At 43.0% G+C, this 5,601-nt stretch overlaps 1 non-coding gene across 1 annotated transcript; it reads left to right on the top strand.

The window, feature by feature from the left end:
* Positions 1-2,539: 2,539 nt before the first annotated feature.
* On the top strand, positions 2,540-2,612 carry trnaq-uug (transfer RNA glutamine (anticodon UUG)). Its single transcript has one exon. It is a non-coding gene; the product is annotated as a tRNA-Gln (tRNA).
* Positions 2,613-5,601: the final 2,989 nt, after the last annotated feature.

Raw genomic sequence — 5,601 nt, 5'->3', positions numbered from 1 at the left:
TTTTCTGATGTATGAGTTAATTCAAAATTTCCTTAAGGTGCGTTCACAATGGACATTTCATTTTTGACGCTGTCGCTCGTGTCGCTCCAAAAGAATCGCCCTGTCACTCAGCTGCAGTCGCTCGTCACTTTGGAACGATACAACAGATCACTCTGATGACGTCATTCAAGTGAATTTCACCTCGCTCTGAGTCTCTTTTCTTCCCATTTGTATTGGTCCAGCACGGCTGACATTGTACCTTTTGCTGCTGTTTACCTGTTGTGGAAGTCCCACAAGCGCCATACAACCTCAAGCCGGCTTTGCTCTGCCGGACCGGCAGAGTTGTATTACGTTTCCATGATTTCAGTAGTTGTCATTATGCATAGATTACGGCAGCCAATCAGTGCTGAGCGACAAGCGACTGACGGCCAAAGAGTTGGGATTTCTCATCTCAAGCTTGGTCGCTGTGGCTCGGAGCCCTATGATTTTTTGCCTGAACGATTAATTGCTCAGTCGGTCATTTGCATTGACTTAATATGTAAACTTGTTGCCAGCGACAAAAAGAAAATGCCTAATTTTCAATGGTTTCCAATGGGAGTTAACCCTTCCGTGACCATTGTTTGTCCAACCTAGCAACAGTAACCGTGGAGGGCGGGACTTGACAAAGGGTCAATAGGCCTATTTCACGAGATTCTGAAGTGACGTCATACAGGGTAAATCAACATCCGGTCCGGTCAGCTGCGGCTAGAGCGATTGACAGAGTGGCGACACTTTTCATTCAAACAAACTAATACGACCGCCACAAAATATTTCATCAGTGAAAACTTTTAGCAGCTTTACTGCTATCACTGTCAGTTGCTGCTGAACGGCGATAGCGTGACAAATAAAACCTTGAAGCAAGAAGATTTTGTTGGAGAACTGACATTGATATACAGTAATTCAGTAACGGTTGTAAACCAGTGTACGGTTTAGTTTTGATATTTTGCCGTTCAAAAGCAAGCTAAACAAAGTCTTTTCCATCATCTCTTCGTATAGCCTACCCTGCTAGAAAAACCAGCATGGAAATGCTGCTGGTCTATGCTGTTTGTTTTTTTTTAGCAGTAGCCAAAACCCACTTCTTTCTCAGGTCTTTCTTTCGGAAACTCTTGGAAATGCAAGTACGGCTGTTTTTGTCTAGAATTTGTACACTGAGGTACGCACATGGATGTATTATATTATGCAGCAGAAGCTTTTATTTTTGGATTCAGCCATTGCGCTTCCGCGACCGGAAGTAGTTTTACCCTGTAACGGAAACCGGAAGTACCTAAACCCGGAAGTCGTGAAATAGGCCTATTATATCACATTCACTCTGTTCCATCTCTGCAATATGATATCATATTGTTGAGTGCGGCAAGAATGCTGGGCACACACACACTCACATGCATTTACCTGGTATAGCTTAGGCCTACACTGCTGATAGCAGAAACACACATTCACATCCATGCACCTGCACACACACACGCACACACACGCACACACACACACACACACACACACACACACACACACACACACACACACACACCACTGGGATTGCTATAACCTGCTAATTGGCGAAAGAGCTCAAGAGTTCAAACGTACATGGAGCACATTGAGACTTGCTTGGCACCACTGTTTTATCTCCCTCCACCCGCTCTAATCCGGAGAACAAAGCTGAGAAAAAAAAAAAAAATGAAACAAGCACAAGTAAGATCTAGCCCTGTAAGAAAAATAAAACCTGTCATAAAGGGGAAAAAAAAAATAACAAGGGTGCAGATGGAGAAAATAATCAAAAAGCATTTCCATCCAATGCGCCTGGCGTGCTGGAGCAAAAATAACTAATTTAAAAGGCACAGAAATCAAATGAAAGGGTCTGTGGCATATGGTAAGCAAGAGGGCCCTCTCTCATTTTGGCACAAGTGAACAAACACACATATGAGGTGAACCATATTGAATTGAGTTAAGTAAAGGTCAGGGTCTGCAGCGCGCGGGCAGGAGAGAGCCCACCTCCAACCTGCTCTCCAGCTTGTTATGCATCAATTTTTATTCGACAAACATTCCTCGGTGACAGTTGACCTTATCCGGGCACCCTGAAATATCGGCGTCAGAGCACTTGATCGAAAGCAAATTCATTTCTTGAGCTGTACTGTAATATGTTGAGTTAATTCCCAGCTAAATGTCAGGTGAGAATGTTGGTTGGGAGGGTTTTTTTTTTTTCCTTCACACTCCCCTGGGCTTCTAAACAATGTGTTCCACCTGATGAGGCTGTTCCACCTGATGAGGCTGAATCTAAATCGCTTATTTTAATAAGTCTTGTCTCGCTCCAGCTGTTGGGCTGAGTTGTACGCCCATGTATTTTGTAATTTGTGGAACCTTTTTCTAAATTTTACACTTGTCAAATTATGATGGGAACCTGCAGAACAAGTCCATATTACATGGACACAAACATCTGCTAATAACACATTGATATTGTTGACATTGAGTAAATTGTTTTATATAACTCATCATGTTTGGTGGGTGGTCTCATCTCACTAACTTTTGTGACCATGTGGCCTAACGGACAAGGCGTCTGACTTTGGATCAGAAGATTGAGGGTTCGAGTCCCTTCATGGTTGGATCTCTCATTCTGTCCTGTGCAGTATCTCTGGTATTTGAAGGAGCCACTCATCCTTCCTCATTCAGCCACACCAAGGTTTACAGTGATCATGTGGTGTTTGGAGCCTGTATGAAAAGTAAAAAAAAATTGTGCTGAAAAACACCTTTGGCTTTTGCTTTTTAGGAAAGCTGTATTTCAGTCCAGCAACGTGTTTAGTGTTTGAAGAAGCAGTAAGAAAGAAGATGGCTTGACTGTGGTTTACACTGTCTCTGACTTTTTGTTCTTCCTGGGTCTCAGCTCCACACTCGGCCCACCAGGTGATAAGCACTGCCAAGAACAGCTCCCTTTGAGCCTCCTGCAGTGTTGGGCAGTAGCATCGTTACAAGTAGCGGCGTTAGTAACTTAACTACATTTCTCAGTAGCGTGGTCGTAGCGTCGCTGTTTTCTACATCAAATAGCTTTTCAGTAGTTAAGCTATTTAATTGATCAGTAGCGAGGTAGCGTCCACAGAAGCTACATGTGATATCATGTACGTATCTGTTGATGCCCGTCTGCTGCAGCGGCGCAGCACGCAGCAGGTGACAGAGGAGGAGGGATAGTTAAGTTCGTGAATCAGAGCTGGACTATGAGCTGGACAACTTTATCGCTGCACAGCGACCGCGCGCACCGTTGCACGTCGCTCCAAGAGCCCGGTGCGTCCTGTCTGCAGCGGAGACACGGCCACTGAGAGGACTGAGTGAGGGGACCGTTCCTGTAGGAACGCGCCTTTTAATTAATCAAACCAAACACCCTGAACAGCATGCCTAGTAGGCTACGAGAGGGAGAGACGGCTGCAGCAGTTAAAACGAAAGTTCCTCGTCCCAGCTGTCGCCCACTCCGTCCGTGGCTGACAGCTTTTAAAACAGTGTTTCCCAACCTTGGGGTCGGGACCCCACGTGGGGTCGCTTGAAATTCAAATGAGGTCGCCTGAAATGTCTAGTAGCCTAATTGATGAATTAAAAAAAAATCTGACCAAGAAAGGTTAGGAACCACTGTTTAAAAAGACACTTGGGTTTTTTTGGAATGTACTTGCATAGATCTTTCACTCACAATGGGACGATATAGGCCTAAATGAAAAACTTTATTTAACTTCTTGTGCTTTTTTGATGAGCAATGGCAACTGGCATATTCAAAAACTGTCAGAATAGTCAATAATTCTTTGAAAATTAAAGGTTGAATATGTAGAATATTTATTAAAAGCTATATTTTTTCAAAAATAATACATCCATGGGGCCTTTAGAGGGGTACAGAATGAAAGTATTGCTTTTCCATAAAAAGATTTTTTTTAGTCTGAATTATTATTTTTAATTTTTTTGACGGGCTCGACAATGACTTTCTGTCAACGTTCTGTTTACATTCGTACCTGCCTGTAGCCGACATGTGGCTCAGTTCTCCGCTGTTTTCCTGCCTCCTCCCGGTCGGATGTGTTTGTTTCCAACCAAGCCTTTTTAATAATCAATCGGTGGATCAATGGATTATCATATACTTGTTAGGATGGGTGTATTTGTGTAGTCTTATCTGTCATAAACACGTTTATCGTCGCGGACTTTCGGTGCCACGGAGCTCCTTTTTTTTTTTTTTTTCCAACTTGACGAGAGCAGTGACAGCGGAGGCTCTGAGCAGCAGTGGTGTGGAAGGCAGAGAGCCTCCACTGTCCCTGTAACACGCTACAAGTCATTTATTATGCTGTTAATGACGGTAAAAATGAAACATAAGGTAAATATCCTGCTTAGCTCTCCTCCTCTGCTGTCCTCTGTTCAGAGCGGAGTCCCTAGCAACGGCCCGTTTTGCCTAGCAACGGTCTGGCAATCGACTGCTGGAATTCTTTTTCTGTTGTTAGGGCCACGGGCAATCGCACCGGGCACTGGTCCCAACAGCTATGAAATAGCTGCAGGGACCAGCAGCTATGAAATAGCTGCAGGGAACAGTGAACTACTGTTATTGTGTGGATTTTTTCTTATTAGTGTGACTGCTGAAGCAGTCACACTATTGTTCTTCTGTTTGGCCATTTTCTTCCGCCTTTTTACGGTCTTCTTCTAGTCCTTCATACTTTGTGCTATTTCAACAATTCATATATCAAAACGTGCAGCTTTTTTTGAACTTTATCGGCATTACTTTTCTCTTTTTAACTATTTATACTTTTTCAAATATTTAACTTTTTCTGATTTTTTTCAGCTTTATAATGTGTGTGTATTGCGTCTAACGAGCAGAGCCAGAGTGGTGTCAGAGTGGAGAGAGGCAAAAAAAACATTCTAGAGTTTTTCTGGCTAAACTGTCAGCATGGCCACAAATTAAACTCTAGACAAATTATTTTCTCCAGTTTTGTAGCCACACTTGTCTTCTGGCTAAAATTCTGGTCAAAAATGCAAAGAGACTTAGATAATAACTAGAAAAAGCATTTCCAAGAATGGAAATGGTGTGACTGCTGATAGCAACTGAACGCTGTTGCAGAATTAGCAAATAGTGCAAGCAGTGATCACCATACAAATGTTTGACCAAGGTCGGAATTGAACCCACAACCTCATGGTCATTAGACTTCCACTCTGCCTCTAGGCCACAGTGCACACACAGTTACAGAGACTGTTGTCTGTTAATGATCTGCACACTGTCAACATCAAGAAAGCTTGAGAGTCAAGCTTGAATGACTTAGAATGAAAATTTCTGTGAATTTCAGGCTGAGAGCAGCAGTTTCAACATGAAGCAAATTATCAGAAGTCAACAGAGGACAACTGGGAAAATAATTCACTATAATTGTTGTTGAGGCAAGAATTGAACCAGCAACCTTCAGGTCTCCAGACCAGCAAGCTAACCACTAGGCTACAGACAGAGACAGTATGTGAGGGGTAAAGAAAACCTTTGATAAGAGGATCACTGGCTTCTGCTTAAAAAAAAAAGTAAGGAATCGAACCCATGACCTCATGATCAATAAACCTTTACTCTGCCACTTCGCCACAGAGAGCACAGACATA

This window comes from Trachurus japonicus, chromosome 21 (genome assembly GCF_045865225.1).
Source record: "Trachurus japonicus isolate A0001 chromosome 21, Traja_1.0".
NCBI classification, from domain to species: Eukaryota; Metazoa; Chordata; class Actinopteri; order Carangiformes; family Carangidae; genus Trachurus; species Trachurus japonicus.
The sequence above is the reverse complement of the archived record's forward strand: the minus strand, read 5'-3'. Positions and strand labels throughout refer to the sequence as shown.